The sequence below is a fragment of the Squalius cephalus genome, assembly GCF_949319135.1.
Source record: "Squalius cephalus genome assembly, contig: scaffold_45, whole genome shotgun sequence".
NCBI classification, from domain to species: domain Eukaryota; kingdom Metazoa; phylum Chordata; class Actinopteri; order Cypriniformes; family Leuciscidae; genus Squalius; species Squalius cephalus.
In genome coordinates, this window is record NW_027645855.1 from 741,112 (window position 1) to 753,568 (window position 12,457).

General features: G+C 35.3%; 1 long non-coding RNA gene across 1 annotated transcript; it reads right to left on the reverse strand.

The window, feature by feature from the left end:
• Nucleotides 1-5,773: 5,773 nt before the first annotated feature.
• LOC307154087 lies at nucleotides 5,774-9,605 on the reverse strand. The gene is made up of 6 exons (XR_013820270.1): nucleotides 9,367-9,605; nucleotides 9,110-9,137; nucleotides 8,715-8,951; nucleotides 8,153-8,314; nucleotides 6,786-6,880; nucleotides 5,774-6,235 (listed from the first exon to the last, which is right to left on the reverse strand). It is a non-coding gene; the product is annotated as an uncharacterized lncRNA (long non-coding RNA).
• Nucleotides 9,606-12,457: the final 2,852 nt, after the last annotated feature.

Genomic DNA, 12,457 nt, shown 5'->3' on the forward strand with positions numbered 1-12,457 from the left:
TTTTATTTTTACATTAAATTTAAAAGATTTGTTGTGGAAAATTTTGAGTGTATCATAAAATCAGAATAAGGTAAGTCAAGTAATATTTTCTGTCTTTTATATATATATATATATATATATATATATATATATATATATATATAAATATATATATAAATATAGCTGCAAGCAGCGATGAAGGGCCAAAGCCGGCGGTACCGCCACCCCGGTGTCTTTAGGTAACTAAAGGCACCGGGGTTGCGGTGCCACCGGCTTGGGCCCGTAATCGCTGCTTGCAGCTATATTTATTATTATTATTATTATTATTATTATTATTATTATTTTGTCAACCTTTCGGGCACTTTTGGGGCCCTTAACATGCTCGAAAACTCTTGAAATTTTGCACACAGGTCAGAACCCGCGGCCATCAGGGCCGGGCTGAAGCTGGTACCCGGGTGTGGCAGGGGGCCTCGACAGCGCCCCCTAGAACGGGATCCGAACACTTGTCCATAAATCAGACACGCTTGCATGTAATAATATGAAACTCTGTACACATATAGACCTCATCGGGCCGAACAACTTTCGTGCTCTAAGTTTTACGCCAGACCAACAGGAAGTCAGCTATTATGGGTTGTTTGGAAACGCATGCTGTGGAATTTGATGTACTCCTCCTAGGAAATTCATCCATTCGCCTCCAAACTCGGTGTGCATGAAGTCAAGACATTGAGGATGCTAAATTGCGGACGGATTTTTGATATCTCGAACGGTTTGGCCGTGGCAAGGAAACAAATTTATGGCGAATAATTCAAACAGGAAGTGTGTTATAACTTCTGCATTCATTAACTGATCTTGATGAAACTTAAGCAGTGTGTTAGTTGTAAGAGGCCGATCACATGGATGTGACATTTGTGAGTCAAAGTTATAGCGCCACCAACTGGCAACAGGAAGTGTGTCACTTTCAAAATGCTTTGAAATCACCCTCTTATTTTTACCCGATTTGCTTAAAAATGTATGTGTATAATGTAGACACACGGCAGATGTAGACCTGTGAAAGGATTATTGATATCTTAGATACTGTTGCCGTGGCAACGCATTAAACTTTAATATTCTTTTCGGATGCTTTTGAGACTCTTCACATGCTTGAAAATGCATGAAACTCGACAGACACATCACATTTATTATCCAGTAGACATGTGCAAAGTTTCAGAAATGGGCGTGGTGAGGGGCTCAGTAGCGCCACCTTTAGTCAAAAATGGGGGCTTAGTTTTTCCTAGAATCACAAAAATCGGTATGTATATTGTTCTCATCGAGCCGGACAACTTTCTAATTTACACTTATAAGCTTCAACCAACAGGAAGTCAGATATTTTGGTTTGAATGTGTATTTTCTGGAGAATTTTCTCTCTCTCTGTGTGTGTCTGTGTGTGTCTGTGTGTGTGTGTGTGGGGGGGGGGGTGGGGGGGGGGGTTGTCTATTCCATTTAATCTTTGTTTTTCAAGGTTTCAGAGGCTTTTGGGGCACTTAACGTGCTCAAAAACACTTGAAACTTTTCACACAGGTCAGAACCTACGGTCCTCAGGGCCGGGCTGAAGCTGGTACACGGGCGTGGCAGGGGGGCTCAACAGCGCCCCCTTGAACACGGTCTGAAAACTTGGTCCATATATCAAACACGCTTGCATGAATTATTATGAAACTCGGTACACATATAGATCTCATCGGGCCGAACAACTTCCGCACTCTAAGATATTAGCTCCGCCCAACAGGAAGTCGGCTATTATGGGTTGTTTGAAAAACGCATGCTGTGGAATTTGATGTACTCATCCTAGAGAATTCATCCAATCGCCTCCAAACTCGGTCAGCATGAAATCAAGACATTGAGGATGCTAAATTGCGGACGGATTTTTGATATCTCGAACGGTTTGGCCATGGCGAGGACACAAATTTATGGCGAGAAAAGAGAAACACGAAGTGTTATAACTTCTGCACACATTAACTGATCTTGATGAAACTTCAGCAGTGTGTTAGTGGTAAGAGGCCGATCATATGGATGTAACTATTGTGAGTCAAAGTTATAGCGCCACCAACTGGTAGCAGGAAGTGTGTAACTTTCAAAATGATTTTGACAAAAGTGGGGGGGTTACTTTTACCCACAGTTACAAAAATCAGTACGCATATTGGTCTCATCGAGCCGGACAACTTTCTAATTTACAGTCATTAGATCTGAGCAACAGGAAGTCAGATATTTTGGTTTGAATGTGGATTTTTTGGATATGTCAGACTCTGAGTTTTTAGCTACTCCTCCTAAGTGGTTTATTTTATTCACACCAAACTTTTTCAACATGATAAAAATACATTAACCTGTAAACCTGCACCCCCCACTCAGGGGCTCACAGCTGAAAATGACATACCTGAATTAAAATAAATATAGCTCCCGAGAACAGTGTACCACAGGCACAATTAAGGTCTCTTTGGAAAGAAGACACTTGGCACTCTACTAACAATCAATCAGAGTTGATAATGCTCAAACAAATAAAAAGTTATAAAAGTTGAAGTGCCTCATAAATAATGTGAACTACAAATAATGTTTTATTATTTCATGTACAAATATATAAAAATAGACCTGGAGGAATCCAATTAGGTAATGGATTGAAAGCCACAAGTCTCATCAGTTTATATTTCAAATTTGAGGAAGATATAATGAAAAATGGGGTTCCTGCAAGCTTTTTTCCAAGACTATGTCAGTTCCCTTTCTCCCTCCCCCTGCCTGAGGCAAATCCCCAGAAATGACATCCCCAAACTAAAATAATTGTAGTTGTTGAACAATTTGCTCTACATGCACAATTTAGACATATTTTAAAAGAAGACACTTTAGAGTTTATTACCCAAATGTAAAAGTTGAAAAAACTTACACAGACAAAAATTTATAGAATTTAAAGTGTCTTGAAAATAATTTTTACTGCAAGTAACATTTTATTATATTATGAAAAAATAAATGAAAACAAACCTGGAGGAATCCAGTTAGGTATTTGATTGAAAGCCACAAGTCTCATCAGTTTATATTTCACATTTGAGGAAGATATTATGAAAAATGAGATTTCTGCAATATTTTTTCCAAGACTATGTCCAGGTACCAAGAAGCCTCCTTGGATACCTCAAAAAGCAACCTAATGACCAAATGTTATGAAGGGTACTGCAAGCTATTTTAGTCATCATATACACTGCTCCATGCTTTTTTAATTATAAAATAATCCACACAACCATAAGACTTTATACAAGTGATTTATTTGCACAACAGAACAATAAAAATATAAGTAAAATATTATGAAATATTTAAAAAAATAAATATATAAAAAATAACTGAATTTCTTTGCAACAGAAAAGGCAAAGAAAAAAAATCAACAATGCTGTTGTCTCCGGCAAAATGCTAAGTCCTGTTTAGTCAGTGCTGGTCATGCCAAACAGCGAAGCAGTCACGCTTTGGCTGAAAGCACAATGGTGTTGAACAAGTCTTGCAAAAAACAGGAGTTTTTTTGGAACAAATCCTGCACTCACGCCTTCCTTTGGTGCTGTCTGAAGCAAAGTTCCCTGGTAAACGGCGAGTCTCATCTTTGTGGGATGGAGGAGATGAAGGAACATCAGCACGCACCAACACAGTAAGTTCCTCAACAAGACGTTCTCTGAATTGTTTCTGTGTCAGTGGCTTCTGGTTCTTCATACAGGCCATTTGACGTTGGAGTATAAAGGCATTGACAATGGTTCCACTTTTCTTTAGGGGTGCTTGGGGACACAGTGGGTAAGGACTTGGTTTTTCTGCTGCTCTTTTTGCCTCTCCCTTTTACTGGTCGATTCAGGTCTAAAACAGCAAGTGCAGATCTTGAAGAATCTGAGAGCTTGCATCTCTTTTCTGCTGGTTGGCTGGTGCTTGGATGCCACTCTTCATCTGAAGATTCAACTTGATGGCTGTTGCATGGGAAAGAATGGAAAGATAATTAGCACCGCATGTCAAGTAAATAATTCTGTATAGTTTTTATATGGCTGGCCATTCAATCAACAATCAAACTGATGGGCAGCCGTTTAGACAGCATTCATACTAAAGGTCGTCCATACAATCAAATTGATGGGCAGTCATTTAGACAGCATTCATACTAAAACTTGTCCATTCAATCAACAATCAAACTGATGGGCAGTCGTTTAGACTGCATTCATACTGATAGTCGCCCATTCAACAATCAATGGCTGGTGATGGCCAATGATACAGACAGCATTCATATGGATGGTCAGACATAGAACCAACAATCACACTAATGGCCGGCCATCAGACAGGCCATTTGTTTTACAAGGTAAATGCATTGTGGTCTGAAAAGATGATGCTACTTTATTTCTATTTGTATATATTGGACAATTGTATAGGTGTTTAGTTATTTCTGTAATTTTTCCTAGCACAAACACACACTATAATTTTTCCTAGCACAAACACACTATATATAGTGTGTGTGTGCTAGGAAAAATTACAGAAAAAATGTCAAGTCTATTTATATTTATACTGTATAGGACAATTGTACAGGTGTTTAGTTGTTTCTGTTTTTTTTTCCTAGCACACATACACTAACGTTATATAGATATATAGCCTAGTGTGTGTGTGCTAGGAAAAATGACAGAAACAACTAAACACCTGTACAATTATCCAATATATACAAATATAAATAGATAAATAAATACATATAAAGTAGCATTATCTTTTCAGACCACAATGCATTTACCTTATAAAACAAATGGGAAAACAAACACACACTCACTCTCTCTCTCTCTCACACACATACATACATACACACACACACACACAAACACACACACACACACACACATGTATAATGTGTGCATGTTACATAATGTATATATAGCAACTCACCGATATAAAATTGGATCATCTTTTCCGTCCTCAAGCATATCACCCTCGTCGCCCATACAGAAATGTAATATATGTCAATATATGTAAATTACATATATAATGTTAGTGCCCATGTATGTCTGCTGCATATATGAGAATATATGCAAAATTCATATATGTAAAACACATATACATATATGAAACATATATTTCAAAATATATCAAAAATGGCCGTTTTCATGTAAGTGCCATATATTTTCCCGTATATGCACATAAATGTGAAATATATGTAAGACGCATATATGTATACACGCATATATGGCGCATATATGTATACACGCATATATGGCGCATATATGTATACACGCATATATGACGCATATATTTATACATGCATATATGTACTTATTTCTATAGTACATACTTTCACATGTATTAGGGATACAAACCTTATATCTGAATGCCTTGAAATTAAATGCCTATAGTTGGAGATTGTCTATTGTGTGAATACCAAATATAGTATTTTAATACAATAATGCAGTGTTTTCTTTGTCATTTTTGACAAATACATCCACAAAGTACCATAACCATATGCCACAGCTTTAAAAATGCATCAGTATCACATGCATGTACACTGTAAAACTTTTCACTGTAAATTTACAGTTAAATACTGGCAGCTGGGTTGCTATCCACATACTGTATTTTTACAACACTACTACAGTAAACAGCATTTACAGTACTCCACTGTAATTACCAAATACAGCATATACCACATTTTACATTAAACTTGTCGACAGCAATAAATTGTATTTTTACAGGGAATACTGCTTTTATTATTACATAATTAAAATATTATACTTTAAGGTTTCATAAGAGTAGTCACACTAGGAAAAAGAAAACATTTTCTGGGTTTTAAAACATTTATTTAGTTAAATTGCCTTCTGTGAACATGTTGGCTGAATTACTTTTTAAACATAAAATGCAATTTTAACACTTAAACAGGTAACAGTTAGCACTTAATTAAAGGAATAGTTCACCCAAAAATTTAAATTAGCACATGATTTACTCACCCTCAAGTCATCCTAGGTGTATATGACATTATTCTTTCAGACGAATACAATCAGAGTTCTATTAAAAAATGTCCTGGCTCTTCCAAGCTTTATAACGACAGTGAAATGCTGTTTCTTTTTTGAAGTCCATAAAAGTGCAAACGAAATCCCATTCAAAGTCTGCAAGGTTTCGCAGAAGTGAGGACACCTGTAGGCTTACAGTGGTGTTCTTGTTTTGCACAACTTGGCCAGTTTTCTTTGAAGTTACTTGTCCTTTCTTTGTTTTTGATCCACGTTCAGGATTGATGTCAAGAAAGCGTCTAAAAGGCAGAAAAAAACAACAATTAAATATTATTAACTGAGTGTATATATTTTGACAAAGAGAGACAGCACAAAAGCGGTCTAAAACTGAACAACATGAAAAAAATAAAATAAATGCAATGTTGGATGTTGTGAAAAAAAAAATGCAATGTTGGATGTTGTGATCAATAACTGATATTTTTTCTGCCCTGGTAAAATACATCAACTCAATGTGTCTGTTTACATGCACACTGTCAACTAACTAAATTTTTGGAAGTGGGGTTGCCAGATTTAAAGTTTTATTCTACAACTTTTGTCTACTCATCACCCAGCTCATTAACAATATCATGCCCTCATCCGGTGCCATCAGAGTATCAGTGGAAAGGCAGTCTTTAGACTCTCCGTTTATATAGAGCACACACTGCCAGAATCCAGCCCAAACCTTTGTGACAGAAATAATTTAACTTAATTGCAAGCCTTGCAATGTTTATTGCATATATGACAACATGATTTACCAGACTAAAATGCATGTTTGCACCCAAAAATTTTAATTCTGTCATTATTACTCACCCTCAAGACTTTTGTTCATCTTCGGGACACAAATGAAGATATTTTTGATGAAATCTGATAGTTTTGTCCTTCCATTGATATCAATATCATTGCAACTGTCAAAGCCCAGAAAAGTGGTAAAAACATTGGTAAATATATAGCTACAGTGGTTCAACCTAAATATTATGAAGCAGGGTTTCTGCACATTTTTTAAAGTCAAATTTAAGGCTTTTTAAGACCTTTTTAAGACCCGAAGAAATCAAAATTAATACCATGCATTAGGGGTGAGCAATATTGACAAAATATGTCTCGATCGATATTTTCAAAGTTTTGTTGATAATAATTAGATAACATTTTACGGATTGTGTTTCTGTGCTTGGTGCCATGGCTTGTTTAGGCCTGTTGACAGCTGACTGACAAAGATATTCATATTCTATGCAGTGGTCAGTTTACAGCAGTGACAGAAATTAACATTTTTTATTAAGGGGTAATATATTTGCCACCTTAAATTGATTTCAAGGGGCATTTTCACCTATATACGGACATTTGTAGATGTTTCAACAAGATATCTTTCACATCTACTGCAGTCAGATTCACCCGTGTTCACTCTGAAGGAATCACTCACATGGCTGGGCACTTGTATGACACATCAAGGATGTTAAGAGGCTAAAAGCAGGTTTAAAAATTGAAGTCAACAGGGTGCAAATTTTAAAAAGAGGATAACACGGTGTAGGCAACACCGATTTTTGTCGTTGTTCTCTGTATTGACAGCACTCCAAATTTACAAAAAAATTAGCTCAATGTTAAAATTGACCGGAGTTCTCCTTTAAGGTTGCACTAGTTACATGGATTATTTAAACAATGTTTTTACTAGCTTTCTGGGCCTTAAAAGTTGCAAAGACGTTGCTGTCTATGGGTGGTTCAGAAACCTCTCAGATTTCATCAAAAATATCTTAATTTGTGTTCTGAAGATGAACGAAGGTCTTACAGGTTTGGAACGACATGAGGGCGAGTAATTAATGACAGAATTTTCACTAATCCTTCAACTGAAAACAACTTGCACCGATATATCTTAAAATATATGACTGCCACTGTTTTATCTCAAGATGCACACCAGTAATGTTTTTTTTTTTTTAATGATACATTATTATAAAAGCTGCTTAAATACCCTAATTTTATTAAGGCCTAGACCTGGCTTAAGCTAAGCCCTGTATGGAAACCAGGGCCATATTGTTCATACCAGTAGTCAACATAATAAATACTGTCAAGTCAAGGTTAGTGACACAATTCAGTCTAATATATATATATATATATATATATATATATATATATATATATATATATATATATATATATATGTATGAATGGCAAATATGCCAATGACTAACCTCTGACCAAACTCAAGGTGCTGCCTCTTCCTGGTACTGCAAGCTGAAGTTATAGGAGGAGGCAAACAGCGCTGCCAGGCCAGTGATGAAGAGGCTGTGATCCTTCACACACACCTTGACCTTCCAAACTTAATATCCAGCACTGGTTGCTTAGAGATTGACCTGTAATGGAATAAAAAAGAAAATAAAAAAAAAGAATAAATAAATAATATTAATAATTAAAATAACTACTGTGGGTTCCACTGTGGTTCGATGTAGTTGTCTATTCATAGTTCTATGAATTAAATTTTTCAACTAAAAATTAAAATTGGTTAGAATGCTAAAATGCACTGGCATATAATTTTGTTTGTTTTAAGCATAAACTCACTTAATTTTGACTTATTCTTTCAGAAAACAAGACAATTTTTACGTGTCTAATAAATGCTTCTTCATGTAAGAATTGTAGATATCTGGACTGGAAACAAAATAAAAACACTAATTAAGAAAAACATATTTTGCAGTAGGGTGAGTAAATGATGGCTTTTCATTTTAGGTTTCATCTACCCCTTTAATGTTTACATACCAGGAAATAAGTCGTGGACTTTCTGGCAAATGGACATCAGCGATGCAAATTTCTGAAACAATTTTTAAAAAGGACAGCACAACCTTGATCAACAGAACCCAAAACATAAAACATATTACAAATTAATGAGATTTGCTGAATAATCTCTACTTATCTGCTTGAAGGATAACACCGTCTAACTTCTTTGAATTAGGGAGTAGTTGTAGGACCATGGGATGGCAATCAGGAACAGGCCTACTACATTTGAAAACAGCATTAGGAACATGGATTTTCATGTGCTAGCAAAATTCTGACAACGATTCAAAAGCACGATCACAGAACTGACAGAATTTGACAGCATTTTTTTTTTTTTTACAACCTAGACTATAACTGTAACACTACTTAAAAGCACTTACATTAACAATGGCCATCAGATTACAAAGCCTAAAACGAAAAAAATATCAAATGCACGTCATGCAAATAGCATGGTAAAGGTTGTCTATTATATGAAATGTCGAAGTTAACGTTACTTGGTAAACAGGTGGAACAGAGTCAGTGAATTGCTTGCGCGGCCACGGTAGTAAACCGCGTTCGCAAAATCAAACCAAATACGTGAAAACAATGTAGAAATGCGAACGCAAAAAAAAAAAAAAAAAAACTTATATTGGCTTACCGTATCACTCAGTTGAACAATTCTCCATCTTCTCAAACTCTAAATCCCACTTATCGTCACGCGCAGGTTAGATTATTCAATGACAAATTCTTCCATCCGTCTTCAGGTAGCTGCTACCGTTAACGTCGTCCATTTTCTGCTGCGTCACAGGCAACTAATGTTTGAAACACGAACCGAACCGAACCGAACCTCAAAAAAGCTTTAAAATTGCTCACAGATTCGCAGACATTGTTTATCTTGATAACAGGAATGATTATTTGTTCAGTTGAATCCCGCTGACAAAACGAGTTTGCCTGTTGTAGCTGCCTAACGTTACTGTCTGCTCGCATGACGCGTCACATTTGAACTGAATTGAGCGCGAAAGAAATCAATCCCACAATGCAATGCCTTTTCAGTCAGTATGATGGTAACGAATTTATCAGGACGAAAACATAAATGTGCTGTATATTTACAGCTGTTCTGTAAAAGATACAGCTTAATACTGTATTATGGAAATACAGTAGCCTACAATTCTGTAAGAAATTCGTTGTAAATTTACAGTAAAGGGTTACAGTGTATGTTTACATACATTTATTAAATATGTTGAAAACAAATATGTATGTCACATATTTATAATTAATGTTGTCCATATATGCGAGAAACCAATACTATACTGTAATATATGCAGATATATGGTGTCATATATGGATGAACTCAAATATTTTCTTCACATGTTTGGACACATACATGTTCATATATGCTGCAGGCATATATTGTGTTCTCAGATAAGTCAAATATATGTATAGATATATGTTGCAGTCATATATTGTGTTCTCAGATAAGTCAAATATATGTATAGATATATGTTGCAGTCATATATTGTGTTCTCAGATAAGTCAAATATATGTATAGATATATGTTGCAGTCATATATTGTGTCCTCAGATAAGTCAAATATATGTATAGATATATGTTGCAGGCATATATTGTGTTCTCAGATAAGTGAAATATATGTATAGATATATGTTGCAGTCATATATTGTGTTCTCAGATAAGTGAAATATATGTATAGATATATGTTGCAGTCATATATTGTGTTCTCAGATAAGTCGAATATATGTATAGATATATGTTGCAGTCATATATTGTGTTCTCAGATAAGTCTAATATATGTATAGATATATGTTGCAGGCATATATTGTGTTCTCAGATAAGTCGAATATATGTATAGATATATGTTGCAGGCATATATTGTGTTCTCAGATAAGTCGAATATATGTACTATATATGTTGCAGGCATATATTGTGTTCTCAGATAAGTCGAATATATGTATAGATATATGTTGCAGTCATATATTGTGTTCTCAGATAAGTCAAATATATGTATAGATATATGTTGCAGGCATATATTGTGTTCTCATACAAGTCAAATATATGTATAGATATATGTCATGCTATTTAAAATATAAGTACATATATGGCCATATATTACATTTTTGTATGGGCGTCGCTGTCTTCACTCTCTTCAATTTCGTCATCGCTGCTTCGAGTGATCTCAAATAAAACATCTTTAGCAGAAAAAAACTTCTTCTGACGATCCATTTGATGAGATAATCCGTCCAGTAAGAAAGACGCGAAAACAGATGTTGACTGGGGAACCGTCTTTTTGCTATGGCTAGTTAGCTGTCAAATGACGGGGGTGTGGTCACAGCCTACGTCGCAGGTTAGCTCCTCAAGCGGAATGGAGAGTGACTGATTCAAATAAATAAATAAACATCTTGTTCGCGAGGAATTTAAACTTCCCGGGTATCGTTGGAATCATGCACTGATTTATGGAAGCTTGTTTCCGCCACAAAATAAAAAAATAAAAAGATAATTGCGACTTTTTATCTCACAATTGCGAGTTTACATCTCGCAATTCTGACTTTATTTCTCAGAATTGCGAGATATAAAGTCAGAATTGCGTGAAATAAAGTCAGAATTCTGAGATATAAAGTCAGAATTGCGAGATATAAAGTCGCAATTGCGTGTTATAAAGTCAGAATTCTGACTTTTTTTCTCGCAATTGCGACTTTATATCACGCAATTCTGACTTTATATCTCAGAATTCTGACTTTATATCTCAGAATTCTGACTTTATATCACGCAATTGCGAGTTTATATCTCGCAATTCTGACATCTTTTCTCAGAATTGTGAGATATAAGTCCAATTCTAAGGGGAAAACTTTTTTTTTTTTACCTTAGAATAGTTTATATCTCACAATTCTGACTTTATAACACGCAATTGCGACTTTATATCATGCAATTCTGACTTTATATCTCGCAATTGCGTGATATAAAGTCAGAATTCTGAGATATAAAGTCAGAATTCTGAGATATAAAGTCAGAATTCTGAGATATAAAGTCAGAATTGCGTGATATAAAGTCGCAATTGCGAGAAAAAAAGTCAGAATTCTGACTTTATAACACGCAATTGCGACTTTATATCTCGCAATTCTGACTTTATATCTCAGAATTCTGACTTTATATCTCAGAATTCTGACTTTATATCTCAGAATTCTGACTTTATTTCACGCAATTCTGACTTTATATCTCGCAATTCTGAGAAATAAAGTCAGAATTGCGAGATGTAAACTCGCAATTGTGAGATAAAAAGTCGCAATTATCTTTAATTTTTTTTATTTTGTGGCGGAAACAAGCTTCCATACTGATTGGCTACATTTTCTATTAGTCATATAATTTCAATTCTTTCATTGGCTTTCGTTGTAAAGACAAAATAATAGGATCAGCATATCATGACGTCAAAAAAACTGACCGCAGTGTTTGGATATTTTGACCTATATATTGCCTATCTTTGTATTTGTGTGTGTGTGTGTCTTAATTTGTTCATTACACTCTAAGCAACACACCCATATAACGTTTGGCTACCGGGAGTCTGTTTTTTATGCATAATTTTATTGCATAACCGACAAGTATGATACTTCACCCTGAAGAAACTCGATGTAAACAAAGGAATAAACATCGATATTACAACGTTATTGTTTCTTTGGACTAAAAATGCTCTATGGGATGTTATTCAGTGGACCCTCACCTTTCCATTCAATCTGGAACTT